The sequence below is a fragment of the Carassius gibelio genome, chromosome A4 (genome assembly GCF_023724105.1).
Source record: "Carassius gibelio isolate Cgi1373 ecotype wild population from Czech Republic chromosome A4, carGib1.2-hapl.c, whole genome shotgun sequence".
In the NCBI taxonomy this organism is placed as follows: domain Eukaryota; kingdom Metazoa; phylum Chordata; class Actinopteri; order Cypriniformes; family Cyprinidae; genus Carassius; species Carassius gibelio.
The window spans coordinates 3,734,493-3,762,123 of NC_068374.1; the positions used below are offsets into that span (position 1 = coordinate 3,734,493).

At 40.1% G+C, this 27,631-nt stretch overlaps 1 long non-coding RNA gene across 2 annotated transcripts; it reads left to right on the plus strand.

Moving 5' to 3' along the window:
- The first annotated feature begins 1,871 nt into the window (after window positions 1–1,871).
- On the plus strand, window positions 1,872–27,631 carry LOC127968688 (uncharacterized). 2 transcript variants are annotated; one of them, XR_008156053.1, is made up of 3 exons: window positions 1,872–2,103; window positions 13,683–13,977; window positions 27,130–27,631. It is a non-coding gene; the product is annotated as an uncharacterized LOC127968688 (long non-coding RNA). The 2 variants fall into 2 exon arrangements; XR_008156054.1 differs by lacking the exon at window positions 13,683–13,977 and adding an exon at window positions 15,636–15,930.

Consider the following 27,631-nt stretch of genomic DNA (forward strand, 5'->3'; position numbering starts at 1 on the left):
TGTCGTAGCCTAAAACATGTCACTTCCTGTTGCCAGCAGGTGGCGCTATGACTATAACTGAAAATGGGCATGTAGATCTGTTAAGGGCAGAAGTCTTCTCTAAGATGTGAAGTTTGGGGCAGATTGGACATTGTATGTCTGAGTTACAGCAACTTCCTTTTTCATGGCGAAACATCGAAATTTGTCAGGCCGCCATGGACACGCCCTTTAACGAAACCTCAAGATCTTCACAATTTAACATCTCAAAGGCCTTAAGATTTAACTGACCAAGTTTGGTGTTGATCTGAATACATCTCTAGGAGGAGTTTGTTAAAGTACAACCCCTGAAAATGGCAAAAACAACGCCAATTTTGCAGAGAAAATTCTAAATAACTGACTTCCTGTTGGGATTCGGATTTCGTACCAAGAGACTTTTTCGTAGATATTGGTGTGTTACATGTGTGTACCGATTTTTGTACATGTACATGAAACATAGCTCGAGACGCACTCCGTTGAAAGTGAATACGCACTCCGTTGAAAGTGTATAGGTGGTGCTATCAAGCCATTTTGCCACACCCGATGGAATATTGGCCTTCAGATCTGTTCAGGCCAGGACCCTTATCACACATGTGAAGTTTGATCAAGATCGGACATTTTATGCGTGAGTTATAACATCTTTTATTCCCATGGCGAGACATCGAACTTCGTCACGGCGCCATGGACACGCCTTTTAACAAAACTCAAGATCTACACAACTAAACATCACACAGGTCTTTAGATTAGACTGACCACAAAAAAGACATTGATGTCATAAAATTTCTAGAAATAGTCTGTCACAGTGTAAAATATGTCACTTCCTGTTGCCAATAGGTGGCGCTATGACTATAACTGAATATGGGCATGTAGATCTGTTCAGGTCAAGAGTCTCATCCAACATGTGAAGTTTGGGGCAGATTGGACATTGTATGTCTGAGTTACAGCAACTTCCATTTTCATGGCGAAACATCGAAATTTGTCAGGCCGCCATGGACACGCCCTTTAACGAAACCTCAAGTCCTTCGCAATTTAACATCGCAAATGGCTTTAGATTACACTGACCAAGTTTGGTGTTGATCTGAATAAATCTCTAGGAGGAGTTCGTTAAAGTACAACCCCTGAAAATGGCAAAAACAACACCAATTTTGAAGGGAAAATTCAAAATAACTGACTTCCTGTTGGGATCCTGATTTCGTACCAAGAGACTTTTTTGTAGGTATTGGAGTGTTACATGTGTGTTCCAATTTTTGTACATGTACGTGAAACATAGCTCGAGGCGCACTCCGTTGAAAGTGTATAGGTGGCGCTATAGAGCCATTCTGCCACACCCGGTGGAATATTGGCCTGCAGATCTGTTCAGGCCAGGACTCTTATCACACATGTGAAGTTTGGTGAAGATCGGACATTTTATGCCTGAGTTATAACATCTTTTATTCCCATGGCGAGACATCGAACTTCGTCGCGGCGCCATGAACAAGCCTTTTAACGAAAACTCAAGATCTTCACAACTGAACATCGCACAGGCCTTTAGATTAGACTGACCACAAAAAAGACATTGATGTCATAAAATTTCTAGGAGTAGTTCGTCGCAGCGTAAAATATGTCACTTCCTGTTGCCAATAGGTGGCGCTTTGACTATAACTGAATATGGGCATGTCAATCTGTTCAGGTTCGGAGTCTCATCAAACATGTGAAGTTTGGGGCAGATTGGACATTGTATGTGTGAGTTATAGCAACTTCATTTTTCATGGCGAATCATCGAAATTCGCCAGGCCGCCACGGACACGCCCTTCAACGAAAACTCAAGATCTTCGCAATTTAACATCGCAAAGGCCTTTAGATTAGGCATACCAAATTTGGTGTTGATTTGAAGAACTCTCTAGGAGGAGTTCGTTAAAATACAACACATGGAAATGACCAAAATTACACAAAATATGCTCATAATATTAAAAATAACCGACTTCCTGTTGGGTTTAGAATTTCGCTCCAAGAGTCTTTTTTGTAGGTATTGGTGTGTTACATATGTGTGCCAATTTCCGTGCATGTACGTGAAACATAGCTGGAAGGCTGTTGATTTTCTTGGTATAGGTGGCGCTGTCGAGCCATTTTGCCACACCCTCTTCTGAATCCTATATCAGACGAAAATTTTCACCAGGTTTGATGCGTGTGCAAAGTTTCATGACTTTTTGAGCATGTTAAAGCCCTCAAAAATGCGATTCATTCGGGAGAAGAAGAAGAAGAAGAAGAATAATAATAATTAAAGCTGCAAGCAGCGATGAACGGGCCCTCGCACCCGGGCTCACCGGCAGTGAGTGGCTTTAGTAAATTGGTGAACGGTGAGAAATATGCATTCAAACTCATAAATATAAGTGGAAAATATCAACATTTATTCCACATATGTGCCAATCTTCCTGGTGCCAGCAGGTGGTGCTATCATTATAATGGAATATTGGCCTTCAAATGTGTTCCGGGCAGGACTCTCATCGAACATGTGAAGTTTGGGGAAGATCGAACAAATTATGCCTGAGTTACAACAACTTCTCTTGCTGTGGCGAGACATCAAAATTTGTCATGGCGCCATGGACACGCCCTTTAACAAAAACTCAAGATCTCCACAAGTTAACATTGCACAGGCCTTTAGATTAGACCTGAATACAAAAAATACTTTAATCTCAAAAAAATTCTAGGAGTAGTTTGTCGCAGCCTAAAACATGTCACTTCCTGTTGCCAGCAGGTGGCGCTATGACTATAACTGAAAATGGGCATGTAGATCTGTTAAGGGCAGAAGTCTTATCTAACATGTGAAGTTTGGGGCAGATTGGACATTGTATGTCTGAGTTACAGCAACTTCCTTTTTCATGGCGAAACATCGAAATTTGGCAGGCCGCCATGGACACGCCCTTTAACGAAACCTCAAGATCTTCGCAATTTAACATTACAAAGGCCTTTAGATTACACTGACCAAGTTTGGTGTTGATCTGAATAAATCTCTAGGAGGAGTTCGTTAAAGTACAACCCCTGAAAATGGCAAAAACAACGCCAATTTTGCAGAGAAAATTCTAAATAACCGACTTCCTGTTGGGATTCGGATTTCGTACCAAGATACTTTTTTGTAGGTATTGGTGTGTTACATGTGTGTACCGATTTTTGTACATGTACGTGAAACATAGCTCGAGGCACACTCCGTTGAAAGTGTATAGGTGGCGCTATAGAGCCATTTTGCCACACCCGATGGAATATTGGCCTTCAGATGTGTTCAGGCCAGGACTCTTATCACACATGTGAAGTTTGGGGAAGATCGGACATTTTATGCCTGAGTTATAACATCTTTTATTCCCATGGCGAGACATCGAACTTTGCCATGGCGCCGTGGACACGCCTTTTAACGAAAACTCAAGATCTTCACAACTGAACATCGCACAGGCCTTTAGATTAGACTGACCACAAAAAAGACATTGATGTCAAAAGATTTCTAGGAGTAGTTCATCACAGCGTAAAATATGTCACTTCCTGTTGCCAATAGGTGGCGCTATGACTATAACTGAATATGGGCATGTCAATCTGTTCAGGTTTGGAGTCACATCAAACATGTGAAGTTTGGGGCTGATTGGACATTGTATGTCTGAGTTATAGCTACTTCATTTTTCATGGCGAATCATCAAAATTCGCCAGGCCGCCACGGACACGCCCTTCAACGAAAACTCAAGATCTTCGCAATTTAACATCGCAAAGGCCTTTAGATTAGGCATACCAAATTTGTTGTTGATCTGAATTAATCTCTAGGAGGAGTTCGTTAAAATACAATGCATGGAAATGGCAAAAATGACAAAAAATTTGCTCATAATATTAAAAATAACCAACTTCCTGTTGGGTTTAGAATTTTGCTCCAAGAGTCTTTTTTGTAGGTCTTGGTGTCTTACATGTGTTTACCGATTTTCAGACATGTGCGTGAAACGTAGCTCGAGGCGCACACCGCTGAACATGTATAGGTGGCGCTGTCGAGCCATTTTGCCACGCCCACTTCTGAAACCCATATCAGACGTAAATTTTCACCAGTTCGGAGGTGTGTGCAAATTTTCCTGACTTTTTGAGTATGTTTAGGCCTTCAAAAACGCGATTCATTGGGGAGAAGAATAATAATAATAATAATAAATATAGCTGCAAGCAGCGATGGCGGGCTCAAGCCACCAATGCCATCGCCACCCCGGTGGCATCAGGTAAACTGTGCCCAGCGGGCACATGCATTCACAATATCCCTCTGGCAGTGAGGTTTTAAATGATATGGCAGTTAAAGGGTTAATCCGAATCATCTAGACTTTAAAATCACATTCACAGAACAATATATATATATATATATATATATATATATTTAGTAACACTTTACAATAAGATTTCATTTATAAACATTGTTAACATGAACAATATTTATATAGCATTCATTCATGTCAGTTAATATTCCAAACTTAAACATTAAAACATTGTTTTATTGTGATTTGTTTCCAAGCACATTGTACCAATTCCAAACCATATCAATCTTAAAGCTGCAGTCGGTAACTTTTGACGCTCTAGCGGTTAATAAACAGAACTGCTTGCGTCTTGCGGAAGAACATCGTAGCCGGAACTACTTCTCTCTGTTTATGTCTATGAAGAATCACAAAGGTACTGGGTTACTCCGCCGCGGTATCCCCGAAGCAATCTAAAATAGTCAGAATATAAACACTTATTATAGGTGTACCCTAGTGATTCAGGACAAGCTAAAAACACGGTTTGGAAAATGGATTCATGGTGTACTCGCTTATTATGTTCATTTTTCTACATTTTGAACACAAACAAAGTTACGGACCGCAGCTCTGATTGGTTGTTTTTTACCGGGAGCGCATGACTTTCTGCAAATGGCAATAGGACCACTGGGAGGAGCCAGAGGAGCTTGATTTTTTTCACAGATTATCTGTCTCATATTCTACTGTCAGGACATAATGACAGGTTTAATAAATATGTAAAAAATATTTTTTTTACAAAAGTTCCCTACAGCACCATTAATAACTACCATTATTTTTTATTTAATAATTTATGAGTGCTATACAATAGTCCAGGAAAGCTGGAAGAGAAAAACTCCTTATATTCATGTGTGCAGAATTATTAGGCATGTTTTCTTTTACAGATGAAATGCGCTAAAAAAGAGTTTTAACTCAAACTGTTTTAACTCAAAGTCGAAAATTATGAAATACCCATGAGAAATATCAAACACAAATGCAATACAGAAATGGATAAGTTAAGACTTGACCATTGTACAAAAATGCTGACTGGGTCATGAGGTCAGAAAAGAAGAAGAAAAAAAAATAGGTCAAGAAGAACTGACAAAAATAATTGCAAAATAATTAGGAATTAATGTGAAGATTAATTTTTAGTCAATTCTGCAAGACAGACTTTCAGGAAAGGAGGTGGAATAAAAATGAGCTCCTAAATCTTAATCCCGGATTCAGGAAAATATATTCCTCAAACCATCGGACAAGAGGAGGTGGTGCTGGTCCTTCACGAGTCACTATAATCTGTTCATAAAGCCTATATATAAAGTCTTAATATATAGTATTTCACAATACTTCATGGTATTCTAATCAAATAATTTTTTGGAATCTTAGATCTCTCAGAACCTGACACATTGTAATTCTGAGACTCCAGGAAAGTGGCAGTTCTGTAAAATGTTGGCGCTGGAGACTAAATGCTCCCTGATAGTTTCACACCTAATTCACTTAACACACACACACACACACACACACACACACACACATTACCCACAGTGACAGAGGGACAGAGTGATATCAGATGTATGATAGTTTTTTAATTTTCTATCATCCATATAGTGTTGTATAGTCATGAAACTATGCATATTTCACATATTTCCTATGTGTACATTTTTTTGAAGTGTTTAGAAGCTGCACTTAAAAAAAATAAAATAAAAGACATTTACTGGTTACTTTTTTACTGTTATTTCAAAAAATCACCACGACAAAACCATTCAAGCTATTCAAAATTCATTCGCACCTGTTCTGTAAGATACATTCTTTAAACAGTGGTAAAAGAGGATGTGGTGCGGATCCTTCAGGAGTCACTCAAAACGAATCTGTCCATAAAGCCTATAAAGAATTATTCTTAATATACAGTTCACAATACTTCAGCTTGTTATTCTAATTAAGTGAGGGTCATTTTATCAGTAAAATACATAAAATACATATTATTTTTCTTTGAAAGACTTCTATAAATGATTTAAATCATACTTGTTTCTACAATAATTATTTAAAAGTAATCCTATAGCTCCATCTGGTGGCCATTATTGGTACTAAGAATTGCAAGCTTGATTTATATGTTATGATAGTTTTAATTTTATGCTGGCTCTTGAAAATGATAAAGCTATGAAACTTACTGTGCTTCCTTCAAATGATGACTTCTACGTATATAAAAAATTATGAAGAGTTGGAATTAAAAATTTTAAAGATATAGTAAAATAACTATTGTATTTTTTTTATGTTACTTTAATAAATCGCTATGGCCACACCATTTAAGGTATCCTAAACCCATTCACAATTTAACATCTTCAGTATATGGCTTCATGTTAAAACAGTAAAACAGGTGTGAACTACTTGTGTCTTCTTGGAGGAGTATGAATTCATTTACAGGCTGAGTTTATCATAAATCCACAATAACATTTCTGAGTTCTGTATCAATCTGTGTTGTTGTTTGTTTATTTTTATTTTTTTATTTTTCATAGGAAGATAACTGACCCTTTACTCTCCTTTTTAATAAATGTGCTTATAAACCAAGAACAAGCTATTTATAGCTGTATGGATTTACATTTAAAAAATAAGCCTACGGCAATCATTCTAAACAGCTTGAATAAAACCTGTTAATATTTATTATAGACCACTGTAACTGTGTATAATCTAACAAACAAGTTTATTATGAAAATAAAGTGTGTACACCAGATAAATTGGACGATAAAGAAATTGCTAACAATAGTATAATAGAGCATGTTTTAGGTTTTTAGGCGTTTAGATGCAGAAATGGACAAATCAAATGTAAAATAAAATGTAATTGATTTAATTAAATATAGATTAAGTCTTGTTAGAGCAAAATAATAAATAAATACCTACACACATTAAAAAAGCAGCCAAGATTAATGAGTTTAATTTTTTATATAGATTAAAATTGAAGACAGAAGCAGCTGGTATATGCGGTCACTTAATATTAAAATCCAGTAGATCCACTTCAGATTTATTTCTCAACAGTTTATGTTCACGTGGCTGTTTTCGTTTATATTAGCCAAGCTATTATGTATTTTGAAATAATCTTGTCCATGATGTGTTCGTTCTTACGACGAAAGGCAGAATCCTGCAGCTCGAGAGATATATGTTATTCTGCCAGTCGCGCTTTCAAATAGTCTTGCACACATAAACGGGTCACAAACACCTGTATTTAGCTCGTGTTGTGTTATAATGGGTGTATTGTGTGCATTTATGGCAATAATTTATTTTAAAAAGCTCTTAAACAAGAATAAATTCGTTTGTTTTGAACTTGTGACACTGTACGCGCTGATCGGAGGCAGTGATTTCAGACAGGCAGCCGCAAATATTTCATTTTCACACAAACAGTTCAAAAACATCTTAATTTAGCTCTTGGTGTGTTCTAATTGGTGAATTGTGTGATATCGCTGCAATACTTTATTTTTAATAGCTATAAAACAAGAATAAACTCGTTTTTTCTGAGCTCATCATTCCACACGCTCCTGCTCAGAGCGGTGATTCATCTCTCGTGTTTCTCACGTATCACTGACCACACATCCATTATTAATGAGCCCTGACCTGGTAATAATCATATATGTTGGTTTAGCTTGTCAGTGTGAATTAAATCCAAGTATTATTTTGTATTTTAACCGATTTAAAAGTGAAACCAAAAGAGAGTCTCCTCCCTTTTTTAGTTCAGGATATGCACCTGTAGGGGCGCTATTTCTCTCAGACAATGGAAGTCTAAGCACACACACTCAAACAGAGGGACAGAGTGAGATGAGATGTCTGAGAGTTTTTTAATTTTCTGTTATCCATACAGTGTTGTAAAGTCATGAAACTATGCATATTTACTCAGAATAACTTTTTTTTCTGTATGAAAAAAGGTTTTGAAGTGTTTGGAATTTAAAAATGCAGGAAAATTAATAATTCCATTTTTACTGTCATTTAAAAAAATCACCACGACAAAACCATCCAAGCTATCCAAAACCCATTCACAATTTAAGTTCCTCAATGTTTTTTCAACATGTAGACAAAGTTTGGTGTTTATAGTGTTACTCTCCTCTGAGCAGTATGCATTAATTCACAGCTAAATGTAAAAAACAATCCACATTCAAATCAAAATAGCCGACTTCCTGTTGGTCGTAGCTGATGACTGTGAATTAGAAAGTTGTCCGTCTTGATAAGAACAATTTTTGTACTGAGTTTGGTGTCTGTAGCTAAAACTAACCCCCCCACTTTTGACAAAAGGTGGCGCTATAGAGTGCCTCTTCCACGCCCTCTTATGAACTTTTGCCAGTGTCTAGCTGTCACTAATACTGATATGTGTTCTCAGTTTGATGAAATTCTAAGCATGTTATATGCCTCAAAATCACCTGAGAAGTATTCCAGTTTGACATGTTGCCACGGCAACAATATTTTTAGATATCAATATCCCCCCAGCAGATTTATATCGACTGTGTTTTAACATTATTCTGATGAAGATTGAAGCAAATCGAGTAAAAATAAGATGCTGAATTCAAAGCATTTTGAAAATGACACACTTCCTGCTGCCAGTTGGTGGCGCTATAACTTTGACTCCTAATAGTCACATATATGCGATCGACATCATACAATGAATAATCTGATGAAGTTTGATTACAATTAGGAAATGTATGTGGATGGTATTAGACACTTCCTGTTTCTCAATTCTCGCCATAAATTCAACGCCTCGCTACGAGCAAACCGTTCGAGATATCAAAAATCCCCTGGCAATTTTTCATCCCCAATGTCTTGAGATCATGTTGACTGAGTTTGGTGTCAATCGGCAAAAAACCCTATGACAAGTATTTCAAATTCCAGAGCATGCGATTTTTACATAACTCTAAATAGCTGACTTCCTTTTGGGCGGAGCCTATGACATGCAATACGAAAGTTGTTCAGCACGATGAGATCTATATGTGTACTGAGTTTGATATTAATATGTGCAAGTATGTGTGAGCTATGCATCAACATTTCTGACTGTGATCCAGGGGGCGCCGTAGAGCCCCTGTGCCACGCCCGGGTCCCAGCCTCTGCAGGCTCCTAAAGGCCACAGATTCCAAAGTGTGCGCAAATTTTCAAGAGTTTTTGAGTATGTTAAGGACCCCAAAAGCCCCCACAACTTTGACGAAAAATATGAAAACTAAACCCTAAATATCCAACTTCCTGTTGGGCGGAGCCTATGACATGCAGTACGAAAGTTGTTTGGTTTGATGAGATCTACATGTGTACCGAGTTTCGTGCGTCTACGTGCAAGTATGTATGATATATGGCCCTCAGTATTCCAGGGGGCGCTGTAGAGCCCCTGTTCCACGCCCGTGTATCAGTCTCTGCCCGGCCCTAATGGCCGCAGGTTCCAATGTGTGTGCCAATTTTCAAGACTTTTTAAGCATGTTAAGGGCCCCAAAAGCCCCCGAAACCTTGAAGAAAAATAATAATAATAATAACAAATAATCCTAAGGAAAACAATAGGGCTCTCGCCCTCCAGGCTTGAGCCCTAATAAACGGAGCAGATACAATAGGGTCCTCACACCTTCGGTGCTCGGGCCCTAATAAAAAACAAAGCAGATACAAGAGGGTCCTCGCACCTCGGTGCTCGGGCCCTAATTAAAGCTGCAAGCAGCGATGAACGGGCCCTCGCACCCGGGCTCACCGGCAGCGAGTGGCTTTAGTAAATAGGTGAGCGGTGAGAAATATGCATTTAAACTCATAAATATGAGTGGAATATATTAAAGTTATTCCATATATGTGCCAATCTTCCTGTTGCCAGCAGGTGGCGCTATCATTATAATGGAATATTGGCCTTCAGTTGTGTTCAGGGCAGGACTCTTATCAAACATGTAAAGTTTGGGGAAGATCGAACATTTTATGCCTGAGTTACAACAACTTCCTTTACTGTGGCGAGACAGCAAATTTTGTCATGACGCCATGGACACGCCCTTTAAAAAAAAAAACAAGATCTCCATAATTTAGCATTTCACAGGCCTTTAGATTAGACTGACCACAAAAAAAACATTAATGTAATACTATTTCTAGGAGTAGTTTGTCGCAGCGTAAAACATGTCACTTACTGTTGCCAGCAGGTGGCGCTATGACTATAACTGAATATGGGCATGTAGATCTGTTAAGGGCAGAAGTCTTATCTAACATGTGAAGTTTGGGGCAGATTGGACATTGTATGTCTGAGTTACAGTGTAAAACATGTCACTTCCTGTTGCCAGCAGGTGGTGCTATGACTATAACTGAATATGGGCATGTAGATCTGTTAAGGGCAGAAGTCTTATCTAACATTTGAAGTTTGGGGCAGATTGGACATTGTATGACTGAGTTACAGCAACTTCCTTTTTCATGGCAAAACATCGAAATTTGTAAGGCCGCCATGGACACGCCCTTTAACGAAACCTCAAGATCTTCGCAATTTAACATCATAAAGGCCTTTAGATTTAACTGACCAAGTTTGCTGTTGATCTGAATAAATCTCTAGGAGGAGTTCGTTAAAGTACAACCCCTGAAAATGGCAAAAAGAGCGCCAATTTTGCAGAGAAAATTCTAAATAACCGACTTCCTGTTGGGATTCGGATTTCGTACCAAGAGACTTTTTTGTAGGTATTGGACTGTTACATATATGTACCGATTTTTGTACATGTACGTGGAACATAGCTCGAGGCACACTCCGTTGAATGTGTATAGGTGGCGCTATTGAGCCATTTTGCCACACCCGTTGGAATAATGGCCTTCAGATGTGTTCAGGCCAGGACTCTTATCACACATGTGAAGTTTGGGGAAGATCGGACATTTTATGTCTGAGTTATAACATATTTTATTCCCATGGCAAGACATCGAACTTTGTCACGCCGTCATGGACACGCCCTTTAACGAAAACTCAAGATCTTCACAATTTAACATCACAGAGGCCTTTAGATTAGACTAACCACAAAAAAAGACATTGATGTCAAAAATTTCTAGGAGTAGTTTGTCGCAGCGTAAAATATGTCACTTCCTGTTGCCAATAGGTGGCGCTATGACTATAACTGAATATGGTCGTGTCAAACTGTTCAGGACAGGAGTCTCATCAAACATGTGGAGTTTGGGGCAGATTGGTCATTGTATGTCTGAGTTATAGCAATTTCCTGTTTCATGGCGAATCATCGAAATTCGCCAGGCCGCCACACACAGGCCCTTCAACGAAAACTCAAAAGCTTCGCAATTTAACATCGCAAAGGCCTTTAGATTAGGCATACCAAATTTGGTGTTGATCTGAATGAATCTCTAGGAGGAGTTCGTTAAAATACAAGGCATGGAAATGACAAAAATGACACAAAATTTGCTCATAATATTAGAAATAACCGACTTCCTGTTGGGTTTCGGATTTTGCTCCAAGAGACTTTTTTGTAGGTATTGGAGAGTTACATGTGTATACCGATTTTCATACATGTACATGAAACCTAGCTCGAGGCGCACACCGTTGAACGTGTATAGGTGGCGCTGTTGAGCCATTTTGCCACACCCACTTCTGAAACCCATATCAGACGTAAATTTTCACCAGTTCGGAGGTGTGTGCAAAGTTTCATGACTTTTCGAGCATGTTTAGGCCCTCAAAAATGCGATTCATTTTGGAGAAGAAGAAGAATAATAATAATTAAAGCTGCAAGCAGCGATGAATGGGCCCTCGCACCCGGGCTCACCGCCATCGTGTGGCTTTAGTAAAAAGGTGAACGTTGAGAAATATGCATTTAAACTCATAAATATAAGTGCAATATATCAAAGTTTATTCCATATGTGTGCCAATCTTCCTGTTGCCAGCAGGTGGCGCTATCGTTATAATGGAATAATGGCCTTCAGATGTGTTCAAGCCAGGACCCTTATCACACATGTGAAGTTTGGGCAAGATCGGACATTTTATGCCTGAGTTATAACATCTTTTATTCCCATGGCGAGACATCGAACTTCGTCACGGCGCCATGGACACGCCCTTTAACAAAAACTCAAGATCTCCACAAGTTAACATTGCACAGTCCTTCAGATTAGACTGACCACAAAAAATACATTGATGTCATAAAATCTCTAGGAGTAGTTTGTCGCAGTGTAAAATATGTCACTTCCTGTTGCCAATAGGTGGCGCTATGACTATAACTGAATATGAGCATGTAGATCTGTTCAGGTCAAGAGTCTCATCCAACATGTGAAGTTTGGGGCAGATTGGACATTGTATGTCTGAGTTACAGCAACTTCCTTTTTCATGGCGAAACATTGAAATTTGTCAGGCCGCCATGGACACGCCCTTTAACGAAACCTCAAGTTCTTCGCAATTTAACATCGCAAATGGCTTTAGATTACACTGACCAAGTTTGGTGTTGATCTGAATAAATCTCTAGGAGGAGTTCGTTAAAGTACAACCCCTGAAAATGGCAAAAACAACACCAATTTTGTAGGGAAAATTCAAAATAACCGACTTCCTGTTGGGATCCGGATTTCGTACCAAGAGACTTTTTTGTAGGTATTGGAGTGTTACATGTGTGTACCAATTTTTGTACATGTACGTGAAACATAGCTCGAGGCGCACTCCGTTGAATGTGTATAGGTGGCGCTATAGAGCCATTCTGCCACACCCACTGGAATATTGGCCTGCAGATCTGTTCAGGCCAGGACTCTTATCACACATGTGAAGTTTGGGGAAGATCGGACATTTTATGCCTGAGTTATAACATCTTTTATTCCCATGGCGAGACATCGAACTTCGTCGCGGCGCCATGAACAAGCCTTTTAACGAAAACTCAAGATCTTCACAACTGAACATCGCACAGGCCTTTAGATTAGACTGACCACAAAAAAGACATTGATGTCATAAAATTTCTAGGAGTAGTTCGTCGCAGCGTAAAATATGTCACTTCCTGTTGCCAATAGGTGGCGCTATGACTATAACTGAATATGGGCATGTCAATCTGTTCAGGTTCGGAGTCTCATCAAACATGTGAAGTTTGGGGCAGATTGGACATTGTATGTGTGAGTTATAGCAACTTCATTTTTCATGGCGAATCATCGAAATTCGCCAGGCCGCCACGGACACGCCCTTCAACGAAAACTCAAGATCTTCGCAATTTAACATCGCAAAGGCCTTTAGATTAGGCATACCAAATTTGGTGTTGATTTGAAGAACTCTCTAGGAGGAGTTCGTTAAAATACAACACATGGAAATGACCAAAATTACACAAAATATGCTCATAATATTAAAAATAACCGACTTCCTGTTGGGTTTAGAATTTCGCTCCAAGAGTCTTTTTTGTAGGTATTGGTGTGTTACATATGTGTGCCAATTTTCGTGCATGTACGTGAAACATAGCTGGAAGGCTGTTGATTTTCTTGGTATAGGTGGCGCTGTCGAGCCATTTTGCCACACCCTCTTCTGAATCCTATATCAGACGAAAATTTTCACCAGGTTTGACGCGTGTGCAAAGTTTCATGACTTTTTGAGCATGTTAAAGCCCTCAAAAATGCGATTCATTCGGGAGAAGAAGAAGAAGAATAATAATAATAATAATAATAAACAAAGCAGATACAAGAGGGTCCTCGCACCTCGGTGCTCGGGCCCTAATTAAAGCTGCAAGCAGCGATGAACGGGCCCTCGCACCCGGGCTCACCACCATCGTGTGGCTTTAGTAAAAAGGTGAACGTTGAGAAATATGCATTTAAACTCATAAATATAAGTGCAATATATCAAAGTTCATTCCATATGTGTGCCAATCTTCCTGTTGCCAGCAGGTGGCGCTATCGTTATAATGGAATATTGGCCTTCAGATGTGTTCAAGCCAGGACCCTTATCACAAATGTGAAGTTTGGGCAAGATCGGACATTTTATGCCGGAGTTATAACATCTTTTATTCCCATGGCGAGACATCGAACTTCGTCATGGCGCCATGGACACGCCTTTTAACAAAAACTCAAGATCTTCACAACTAAACATCACACAGGTCTTTAGATTAGACTGACCACAAAAAAGACATTGATGTCATAACATTTCTAGGAGTAGTTTGTCACAGTGTAAAATATGTCACTTCCTGTTGCCAATAGGTGGCGCTATGACTATAACTGAATTTTGGCATGTAGATCTGTTCAGGTCAAGAGTCTTATCAAACATGTGAAGTTTGGGGCAGATTGGACATTGTATGTCTGAGTTATAGCACCATCATTTTTCATGGCGAATCATCGAAATTTGTCAGGCCGCCATGGACACGCCCTTTAACGAAACCTCAATTCCTTCGCAATTTAACATCGCAAAGGGCTTTAGATTACACTGACCAAGGTTGGTGCTGATCTGAATAAATCTCTAGGAGGAGTTCGTTAAAATACAACCCCTGAAAATGACAAAAACAACACCAATTTTGCAGGGAAAATTAAAAATAACCGACTTCCTGTTTGGATTCGGATTTTTTACCAAGAGACTTTTTTGTAGGTATAGGTGAGTTACATGTGTGTACCAATTTTTGTACATGTACGTGAAACATAGCTCGAGGCGCACTCCGTTGAAAGGGTATAGGTGGCGCTATCGAGCCATTCTGCCATACCCGGTGGAATATTGGCCTGCAGATCTGTTCAGGTCAGGACTCTTATCACACATGTGAAGTTTGGGGAAGATCGGACATTTTATGCCTGAGTTATAACATCTTTTATTCCCATGGCGAGACATCGAACTTTGTCGCGACGCCATGAACAAGCCTTTTAACGAAAACTCGAGATCTTCACAACTGAACATCGCACAGGCCTTTAGATTAGACTGACCACAAAAAAGACATTGATGTCATAAAATTTCTAGGAGTAGTTCGTCGCAGCGTAAAATATGTCACTTCCTGTTGCCAATAGGTGGCGCTATGACTATAACTGAATATGGGCATGTCAATCTGTTCAGGTTCGGAATCTCATCAAACATGTGAAGTTTGGGGCAGATTGGACATTGTATGTGTGAGTTATAGCAACTTCATTTTTCATGGCGAATCATCGAAATTCGCCAGGCCGCCACGGACACGCCCTTCAACGAAAACTCAAGATCTTCGCAATTTAACATCGCAAAGGCCTTTAGATTAGGCATACCAAATTTGGTGTTGATTTGAAGAAATCTCTAAGAGGAGTTCGTTAAAATGCAACACATGGAAATGACCAAAATTACACAAAATATGCTCATAATATTAAAAATAACCGACTTCCTGTTGGGTTTAGAATTTCGCTCCAGGAGTCTTTTTTGTAGGTATTGGTGTGTTACATATGTGTGCCAATTTTCGTGCATGTACGTGAAACATAGCTGGAAGGCTGTTGATTTTCTTGGTATAGGTGGCGCTGTCGAGCCATTTTGCCACACCCTCTTCTGAATCCTATATCAGACGAAAATTTTCACCAGGTTTGACGCGTGTGCAAAGTTTCATGACTTTTTGAGCATGTTAAAGCCCTCAAAAATGCGATTCATTCGGGAGAAGAAGAAGAAGAATAATAATAATAATAATAATAAACAAAGCAGATACAAGAGGGTCCTCGCACCTCGGTGCTCGGGCCCTAATTAAAGCTGCAAGCAGCGATGAACGGGCCCTCGCACCCGGGCTCACCGCCATCGTGTGGCTTTAGTAAAAAGGTGAACGTTGAGAAATATGCATTTAATGTCCTAAATATAAGTGGAATATATCAAAGTATATCCCATATATGTGCCAATCTTACCGTTGCCAGCAGGTGGCGCTATCATTATAATGGAATATTGGCCTTCAGAGGTGTTCAGGCCAGGACTCTTATCAAACATGTGAAGTTTGGGGAAGATTGAACATTTTATGCTTGAGTTACAACAACTTCTCTTGCTGTGGCAAGACATCAAATTTTGTCATGGTGCCATGGAAACGCCCTTTAACAAAAACTCAAGATCTCCAAAAGTTAACATTGCACAGGCCTTTAGATTAGACTGACCACAAAATATATGTTAATCTCAAAATAATTATAGGAGTAGTTTGTTGCAGCGTAAAACATGTCACTTCCTGTTTGCCAATAGGTGGCGCTATGACTATAACTGAATGTGGGCATGTAGATCTGTTAAGGGCAGATGTTTTATCTAACATGTGAAGTTTGGGGCAGATTGGACACTGTATGTCCGAGTTACAGCAACTTCCTTTTTCATGGCGAAACATCGAAATTTGTCAAGCCGCCATGGACACGCCCTTTAACGAAATCTAAAGATCTTCGCAATTTAACATCGCAAAGGGCTTAAGATTACACTGACCAGGTTTGGTGTTGATCTGAATAAATCTCTAGGAGGAGTTCGTTAAAGTACAACCCCTGAAAATGGCAAAAACAACGCCAATTTTGCAGAGAAAATTCTAAATAACCGACTTCCTGTTGGGATTCGGATTTCGTACCAAGAGACTTTTTTGTAGGTATTGGTGTGTTACATGTGTTTACCGATTTTTGTACATGTACGTGAAACATATCTCGAGGCGCACTCTGTTGAAAGTGTATAGGTGGCGCTATCGAGCCATTTTGCCACACCTGATGGAATTTTGGCCTTCAGATGTGTTCAGGCCAGGACTCTTATCACACATGTGCAGTTTGGGGAAGATCTGACATTTTATGCCTGAGTTATTACATCTTTTATTCCCATGGCGAGACATTGAACTTCGTGACGGCGCCATGGACATGCCTTTTAACGAAAACTCAAGATCTTCACAACTTAACATCGCACAAGCCTTTAGATTAGACTGACCACAAAAAATACATTGATGTCATAAAATTTCTAGGAGTAGTTCATCGCAGTGTAAAATACGTCACTTCCTGTTGCCAGTAGGTGGCACTATGACTATAACTGAATATGGGCATGTCAATCTGTTCAGGTCAGGAGTCTCATCAAACATGTGAAGTTTGGGGCAGATTGGTCATTGTATGTCTGAGTTATAGCAACTTCCTGTTTCATGGCGAATCATCGAAATTCGCCAGGCCGCCACGGACACGCCCATTAACGAAAACTCAAAAGCTTCGCAATTTAACATCGCAAAGGCCTTCAGATTAGGCATACCAAATTTGGTGTTGATCTGAATGAATCTCTAGGAGGAGTTCGTTAAAATACAACGCATGGAAATGACAAAAATGACACAAAATTTGCTCATAATATTAGTAATAACCGACTTCCTGTTGGGTTTCGGATTTTGCTCCAAGAGACTTTTTTGTAGGTATTGGAGAGTTACATGTGTATACCGATTTTCATACATGTACATGAAACATAGCTCGAGGCGCACACCGTTGAACGTGTATAGGTGGCGCTGTTGAGCCATTTTGCCACACCCACTTCTGAAACCCATATCAGACGTAAATTTTCGCCAGTTCTGAGGTGTGTGCAAAGTTTCATGACTTTTCGAGCATGTTTAGGCCCTCAAAAATGCGATTCATTTTGGAGAAGAAGAATAATAATAATAATAATAATAATAATAATAATAATAATAAACGGAGCAATTCCAAGAGGGTCCTCACACCATCGGTGCTCGGGCCCTAATTAAAGCTGCAAGCAGCGATGAACGGGCCCTCGCACCCGGGCTCACCGGCAGCGAGTGGCTTTAGTTAATAGGTGAACGGTGAGAAATATGCGTTTAAACTCATAAATATAAGTAGAATATATCAATGTTTATTCCATATATGTGCCAATCTTCCTGTTGCCAGCAGGTGGCGCTATCATTATAATGGAATATTGGCCTTCAGATGTGTTCAGGGCAGGACTTTTATCGAACATGTGAGGTTTGGGGAGGATTGGACATTTTATGCCTCAGTTACAACAACATCCTATTTCATGTCAAAACATCGAAATTTGTCAGGCCGCCATGGACACGCCCTTTAACGAAACCTCAAGATCTTCGCAATTTGAGATCGCAAAAGGCTTTAGATTACACTGACCAAGTTTGGTGTTGATCTGAATAAATCTCTAGGAGGAGTTTGTTAAAGTCCAACCCCTGAAAATGGCCAAAACAACACTAATTTTGCAGAGAAAATTCTAAATAACTGACTTCCTTTTGGGATTCGGATTTCGTACCAAGAGACTTTTTCGTAGATATTGGTGTGTTACATGTGTGTACCGATTTTTGTACATGTACGTGAAACATAGCTCGAGGCGCACTCCGTTTAAAGTGTATACGCACTCCGTTGAAAGTGTATAGGTGGCGCTATCGAGCCATTTTGCCACACTCTATGGAATATTGGCCTTAAGATCTGCTTAGGCCAGGACCCTTATCACACATGTGAAGTTTGGGCAAGATCGGACATTTTATGCCTGAGTTATAACATCTTTTATTCCCATGGCGAGACATTGAACTTCATCACGGCGCCATGGACACGCCTTTTAACAAAAACTCAAGATCTTCACAGCTAAACATCACACAGGTCTTTAGATTAGACTGACCATAAAAAAGACATCGATGTCATAACATTTCTAGGAGTAGTCTGTCACAGTGTAAAATATGTCACTTCCTGTTGCCAATAGGTGGCGCTATGACTATAACTGAATATGGGCATGTAGATCTGTTCAGGTCAAGAGTCTTATCCAACATGTGAAGTTTGGGGCAGATTGGACATTGTATGTCTGAGTTACAGCAACTTCCTTTTTCATGGCGAAACATCGAAATTTGTCAGGCCGCCATGGACACGCCCTTTAACGAAACCTCAAGTCCTTCGCAATTTAACATCGCAAATGGCTTTAGATTACACTGACCACGTTTGGTGTTGATCTGAATAAATCTCTAGGAGGAGTTCGTTAAAGTACAACCCCTGAAAATGGCAAAAACAACACCAATTTTGCAGGGAAAATTCAAAATAACCGACTTCCTGTTGGGATTCCGATTTCGTACCAAGAGACTTTTTTGTAGATATTGGTGAGTTACATGTGTGTACCAATTTTTGTACATGTACGTGAAACATAGCTCGAGGCACACTCCGTTGAAAGTGTATAGGTGGCGCTATCGAGCCATTCTGCCACACCCGGTGGAATTTTGGCCTTCAGATCTGTTCAGGCCAGGACCCTTATCACACATGTGAAGTTTGGGCAAGATCCGACACTTTATGCCTGAGTTATAACATCTTTTATTCCCATGGCGAGACATCGAACTTCGTCACGGCGCCATGGACACGCCTTTTAACGAAAACTCAAGATCTTCACAACTGAACATCGCACAGGCCTTTAGATTAGATTGACCACAACAAATACATTGATGTCATAAAATTTCTAGAAATAGTCTATCACAGTGTAAAATATGTCACTTCCTGTTGCCAATAGGTGGCGCTATGACTAAAACTGAATATGGGCATGTCAATCTGTTCAGGGTCGGAGTATCATCAAACATGTGAAGTTTGGGGCAGATTGGACATTGTATGTCTGAGTTATAGCAACTTCATTTTTCATGGCGAATCATCGAAATTCGCCAGGCCGCCACAGACACGCCCTTCAACGAAAACTCAAGATCTTCGCAATTTAACATCGCAAAGGCCTTTAGATTAGGCATACCAAATTTGGTGTTGATTTGAAGAAATCTCTAGGAGGAGTTCGTTAAAATACAACATATGGAAATGACCAAAATTACACAAAATTTGCTCATAATATTACAAATAACTGACTTCCTGTTGGTTTTAGAATTTTGCTCCAAGAGTCTTTTTTGTAGGTATTGGTGTGTTACATATGTGTGCCAATTTTCGTGCATGTACGTGAAACATAGCTCGAAGGCTGTTGATTTTCTTCGTATAGGTGGCGCTGTCGAGCCATTTTGACACACCCTCTTCTGAATCCTATATCAGACAAAAATTTTCACCTGGTTTTACGCGTGTGCAAAGTTTCATGACTTTTTGAGCATGTTTAAGCCCTCAAAAATGCGATTCATTTTGGAGAAGCGGAAGAATAAGAATAATAATAATAAACAGAGCAGATACAATAGGGTCCTCACACCATCGGTGCTCGGGCCCTAATTAAAGCTGCAAGCAGCGATGAACGGGCCCTCGCACCCGGGCTCACCGGCAGCGAGTGGCTTTAGTTAATAGGTGAACGGTGAGAAATATGCGTTTAAACTCATAAATATAAGTAGAATATATCAATGTTTATTCCATATATGTGCCAATCTTCCTGTTGCCAGCAGGTGGCGCTATCATTATAATGGAATATTGGCCTTCAGATGTGTTCAGGGCAGGACTTTTATCGAACATGTGAGGTTTGGGGAGGATTGGACATTTTATGCCTGAGTTACAACAACATCCTATTTCATGGCGAAACAATGAAATTTGTCAGGCCGCCATGGACACGCCCTTTAAAGAAACCTCAAGATCTTCGCAATTTAAGATCGCAAAAGGCTTTAGATTACACTGACCAAGTTTGGTGTTGATCTGAATAAATATCTAGGAGGAGTTCGTTAAAGTACAACCCCTGAAAATGGCCAAAACAACACTAATTTTGCAGAGAAAATTCCAAATAACTGACTTCCTGTTGGGATTCGGACTTCGTACCAAGAGACTTTTTCGTAGATATTGATGGGTTACATGTGTGTACCGATTTTTGTACATGTACGTGAAACATAGCTCAAGGCGCACTCCGTTTAAAGTGTATACGCACTCCGTTGAAAGTGTATAGGTGGCGCTATTGAGCCATTTTGCCACACTCAATGGAATATTGGCCTTCAGATCTGTCCAGGCCAGGACCCTTATCACACAAGTGAAGTTTGGGCAAGATCGGACATTTTATGTCTGAGTTATAACATCTTTTATTCCAATGGCAAGACATTGAACTTCATCACGGCGCCATGGACACACCTTTTAACAAAAACTCAAGATCTTCACAACTAAACATCACACAGGTCTTTAGATTAGACTGATCACAAAAAAGACACTGATGTCATAAAATTTCTAGGAGTAGTTTGTCGCAGTGTAAAATATGTAACTTCCTGTTGCCAATAGGTGGCGCTATGACTATAACTGAATATTGGCATGTAGATCTGTTCAGGTCAAGAGTCTTATCCAACATGTGAAGTTTGGGGCAGATTGGACATTGTATGTCTGAGTTACAGCAACTTCCTTTTTCATGGCGAAACATCGAAATTTGTCAGGCCGCCATGGACCCGCCCTTTAACGAAACCTCAAGTCCTTCGCAATTTATTATCGCAAAGGGCTTTAGATTACACTGACCAAGTTTGGTGTTGATCTGAATAAATCTCTAGGAGGAGTTCGTTAAAGTACAACCCCTGAAAATGGCAAAAACAACAGCAATTTTGAAGGGAAAATTCAAAATAACCGACTTCCTGTTGGGATCCGGATTTCGTACCAAGATACTTTTTTGTAGGTATTGGAGTGTTACATGTGTGTACCAATTTTTGTACATGTACGTGAAACATAGCTCGAGGCGCACTCCGTTGAAAGTGTATAGGTGGCGCTATAGAGCCATTCTGCCACACCCGGTGGAATATTGGCCTGAAGATCTGTTCAGGCCAGGACTCTTATCACACATGTGAAGTTTGGGGAAGATCGGACATCTTATGCCTGAGTTATAACATCTTTTATTCGCATGGCGAGACATCGAACTTCGTCGCGGCGCCATGAACAAGCCTTTTAACGAAAACTCAAGATCTTCACAACTGAACATCGCACAGGCCTTTAGATTAGACTGACCACACAAAAGACATTGATGTCATAAAATTTCTAGGAGTAGTTCGTCGCAGCGTAAAATATGTCACTTCCTGTTGCCAATAGGTGGCGCTATGACTATAACTGAATATGGGCATGTCAATCTGTTCAAGTTCGGAGTCTCATCAAACATGTGATGTTTGGGGCAGATTGGACATTGTATGTGTGAGTTATAGCAACTTCATTTTTCATGGCGAATCATCGAAATTCGCCAGGCCGCCACGGACACACCCTTCAACGAAAACTCAAGATCTTCGCAATTTAACATCGCTAAGGCCTTTAGATTAGGCATACCAAATTTGGTGTTGATTTGAAGAAATCTCTAGGAGGAGTTCGTTAAAATACAACACATGGAAATGACCAAAATTACACAAAAAATGCTCATAATATTAAAAATAACCGACTTCCTGTTGGGTTTAGAATTTCGCTCCAAGAGTCTTTTTTGTAGGTATTGGTGTGTTACATATGTGTGCCAATTTTCGTGCATGTACGTGAAACATAGCTTGAAGGCTGTTGATTTTCTTGGTATAGGTGGCGCTGTCGAGCCATTTTGCCACACCCTCTTCTGAATCCTATATCACACGAAAATTTTCACCAGGTTTGACGCGTGTGCAAAGTTTCATGACTTTTTGAGCATGTTAAAGCCCTCAAAAATGCGATTCATTCGGGAGAAGAAGAAGAAGAAGAATAATAATAATAATAATAATAATAATAATAATAAACAAAGCAGATACAAGAGGGTCCTCACACCATCGGTGCTCGGGCCCTAATTAAAGCTGCAAGCAGCGATGAACGGGCCCTCGCACCCGGGCTCACCGGCAGCGAGTGGCTTTAGTTAATAGGTGAACGGTGAGAAATATGCGTTTAAACTCATAAATATAAGTAGAATATATCAATGTTTATTCCATATATGTGCCAATCTTCCTGTTGCCAGCAGGTGGCGCTATCATTATAATGGAAAATTGGCCTTCAGATGTGTTCAGGGCAGGACTTTTATCGAACATGTGAGGTTTGGGGAGGATTGGACATTTTATGCCTGAGTTACAACAACATCCTATTTCATGGCGAAACAATAAAATTTGTCAGGCCGCCATGGACACGCCCTTTAACGAAACCTCAAGATCTTCGCAATTTAAGATCGCAAAAGGCTTTAGATTACACTGACCAAGTTTGGTGTTGATCTGAATAAATCTCTAGGAGGAGTTCGTTAAAGTCCAACCCCTGAAAATGGCAAAAACAACAGCAATTTTGAAGGGAAAATTCAAAATAACCGACTTCCTGTTGGGATCCGGATTTCGTACCAAGAGACTTTTTTGTAGGTATTGGAGTGTTACATGTGTGTACCAATTTTTGTACATGTACGTGAAACATAGCTCGAGGCGCACTCCGTTGAAAGTGTATAGGTGGCGCTATAGAGCCATTCTGCCACACCCGGTGGAATATTGGCCTGAAGATCTGTTCAGGCCAGGACTCTTATCACACATGTGAAGTTTGGGGAAGATCGGACATCTTATGCCTGAGTTATAACATCTTTTATTCGCATGGCGAGACATCGAACTTCGTCGCGGCGCCATGAACAAGCCTTTTAACGAAAACTCAAGATCTTCACAACTGAACATCGCACAGGCCTTTAGATTAGACTGACCACAAAAAAGACATTGATGTCATAAAATTTCTAGGAGTAGTTCGTCGCAGCGTAAAATATGTCACTTCCTGTTGCCAATAGGTGGCGCTATGACTATAACTGAATATGGGCATGTCAATCTGTTCAGGTTCGGAGTCTCATCAAACATGTGAAGTTTGGGGCAGATTGGTCATTGTATGTCTGAGTTATAGCAACTTCATTTTTCATGGCGAATCATCGAAATTCGCCAGGCCGCCACGGACACGCCCTTCAACGAAAAGTCAGGATCTTCGCAATTTAACATCGCAAAGGCCTTTAGATTAGGCATACCAAATTTGGTGTTGATTTGAAGAACTCTCTAGGAGGAGTTCGTTAAAATACAACACATGGAAATGACCAAAATTACACAAAATATGCTCATAATATTAAAAATAACCGACTTCCTGTTGGGTTTAGAATTTCGCTCCAAGAGTCTTTTTTGTAGGTATTGGTGTGTTACATATGTGTGCCAATTTTCGTGCATGTACGTGAAACATAGCTGGAAGGCTGTTGATTTTCTTGGTATAGGTGGCGCTGTCGAGCCATTTTGCCACACCCTCTTCTGAATCCTATATCAGACGAAAATTTTCACCAGGTTTGACGAGTGTGCAAAGTTTCATGACTTTTTGAGCATGTTAAAGCCCTCAAAAATGCGATTCATTCGGGAGAAGAAGAAGAAGAAGAAGAAGAAGAATAATAATAATTAAAGCTGCAAGCAGCGATGAACGGGCCCTCGCACCCGGGCTCCCCGCCAACGAGTGGCATTAGTAAAAAGGTGAACGGTGAGAAATATGCATTTAAAGTAATAAATATAAGTGGAATATATCAAAGTATATTCCATATACACTGTTCCAATCTCCCTGTTGCCAGCAGGTGGCGCTATCATTATTATGGAATATTGGCCTTCAGATGTGTTCAGGCCAGGACTCTTATCGAACATGTGAAGTTTGGGGAAGATCAAATATTTTATGCCTGAGTTACAACAACTTCTCTTGCTGTGGCGAGACATCAAATTCTGTCATGGCGTCATGGACACGCTCTTTAACAAAAAATCAAGATTACCACAATTAAACATTGGACAGGCCTTTAGATTAGACTGACCACAATAAAAATACATTAATGTCAAAAAATCTCTAGGAGTAGTTTGTCTCAGCGTAAAATATGTCACTTCCTGTTGCCAGCAGGTGGCGCTATGGCTATAACTGAAAATCGGCATGTAGATCTGTTAAGGGCAGAAGTCTTATTTAACATGTGAAGTTTGGTGCAGATTGGACATTGTATGTCTGAGTTACAGCAACTTCCTTTTTCATGGCGAAACATCGAAATTTGTCAGGCCGCCATGGACACGCCCTTTAACGAAACCTCAGGATAGTCGCAATTTAACTTCGCAAAGGCCTTTAGATTACACTGACCAAGTGTGGTGTTGATCTGAATAAATCTCTAGGAGGAGTTCGTTAAAGTACAACCCCTGAAAATGGCAAAAACAACACCAATTTTGCAGAGAAAATTCAAAATAACTGACATCCTGTTGGGATTCGGATTTCGTACCAAGAGACTTTTTTGTAGATATTGGTGTGTTACATGTGTGTACCGATTTTTGTACATGTACGTAAAACATAGCTCCAGGCGCACTCCTTTGAAAGTGTATACTCACGCCGTTGAAAGTGTATAGGTGGCGCTATCGAGCCTTTTTGACTCACCCAATGGAATATTGGCCTTCAGATCTGTTCAAGCCAGGACCCTTATCACACATGTGAAGTTTGGGCAAGATCGGACATTTTATGCCTGAGTTATAACATCTTTTATGCACATGGCGAGACATCGATCTTCGTCATGGCGCCATGGACACGCCTTTTAACAAAAACTCAAGATCTTCACAACTAAACATCACACAGGTCTTTAGATTAGACTGACCACAAAAAAGACATTGATGTCATGAAATTTCTAGGAGTAGTTTGTCGCAGCGTAAAACATGTCACTTCCTGTTGCCAGCAGGTGGCGCTATGACTATAACTGAATATGGGCATGTAGATCTGTTAAGGGCAGAAGTCTTATTTAACATGTGAAGTTTGAGGCAGATTGGACATTGTATGCCGGAGTTACAGCAACTTCCTTTTTCATGGCGAAACATCGAAATTTGTCAGGCCGCCATGGACCCGCCCTTTAACGAAACCTCAAGATCTTCGTAATTTAACATCGCAAAGGCCTTTAGATTTAACTGACCAAGTTTGGTGTTGATCGGAATAAATCTCTAGGAGGAGTTCGTTAAAGTACAACCCCTGAAAATGGCAAAAACAACACCAATTTTGAAGGGAAAATTAAAAATAACCGACTTCCTGTTGGGATCCGGATTTCGTACCAAGAGACTTTTTTGTAGGTATTGGAGTGTTACATGTCTGTACCAATTTTTGTACATGTACGTGAAACATAGCGCGAGGCGCACTCCGTTGAAAGTGTATAGGTGGCGCTATAGAGCCATTCTGCCACACCCGGTGGAATATTGGCCTGCAGATCTGTTCAGGCCAGGACTCTTATCACACATGTGAAGTTTGGGGAAGATCGGACATTTTATGCCTGAGTTATAACATCTTTTATTCCCATGGCGAGACATCGAATTTCGTCGCGGCGCCATGAACAAGCCTTTTAACGAAAACTCAAGATCTTCACAACTGAACATCGCACAGGCCTTTAGATTAGACTGACCACAAAAAAGACATTGATGTCATAAAATTTCTAGGAGTAGTTCGTCGCAGGGTAAAATATGTCACTTCCTGTTGCCAATAGGTGGCGCTATGACTATAACTGAATATGGGCATGTCAATCTATTCAAGTTCGGAGTCTCATCAAACATGTGAAGTTTGGGGCAGATTGGACATTGTATGTGTGAGTTATAGCAACTTCATTTTTCATGGCGAATCATCGAAATTCGCCAGGCCGCCACAGACACGCCCTTCAACGAAAACTCAAGATCTTCGCAATTTAACATCACAAAGGCCTTTAGATTAGGCATACCAAATTTGGTGTTGATTTGAATAACTCTCTAGGAGGAGTTCGTTAAAATACAACACATGGAAATGGTCAAAATTACACAAAATATGCTCATAATATTAAAAATAACCGACTTCCTGTTGGGTTTAGAATTTGGCTCCAAGAGTCTTTTTTGTAGGTACTGGTGTGTTACATATGTGTGCCAATTTTCGTGCATGTACGTGAAACATAGCTGGAAGGCTGTTGATTTTCTTGGTATAGGTGGCGCTGTCGAGCCATTTTGCCACACCCTCTTCTGAATCCTATATCAGACGAAAATTTTCACCAGGTTTGACGCGTGTGCAAAGTTTCATGACTTTTTGAGCATGTTAAAGCCCTCAAAATGCGATTCATTCGGGAGAAGAAGAAGAAGAAGAAGAAGAAGAATAATTAAAGCTGCAAGCAGCGATGAACGGGCCCTCGCACCCGGGCTCACCGCCATCGTGTGGCTTTAGTAAAAAGGTGAACGTTGAGAAATATGCATTTAAACTCATAAATATAAGTGCAATATATCAAAGTTTATTCCATATGTGTGCCAATCTTCCTGTTGCCAGCAGGTGGCGCTATCGTTATAATGGAATATTGGCCTTCAGATGTGTTCAAGCCAGGACACTTATCACACATGTGAAGTTTGGGCAAGATCGGACATTTTATGCCTGAGTTATAACATCTTTTATTCCCATGGCGAGACATCGAACTTCGTCATGGCGACATGGACATGCCTTTTAACAAAAATTCAAGATCTTCACAACTAAACATCACACAGGTCTTTAGATTAGACTGACCACAAAAAAGACATTGATGTCATAAAATTTCTAGGAGTAGTTTGTCACAGTGTAAAATATGTCACTTCCAGTTGCCAATAGGTGGCGCTATGACTATAACTGAATATTGGCATGTAGATCTGTTCAGGTCAAGAGTCTTATCAAACATGTGAAGTTTAGGGCAGATTGGACATTGTATG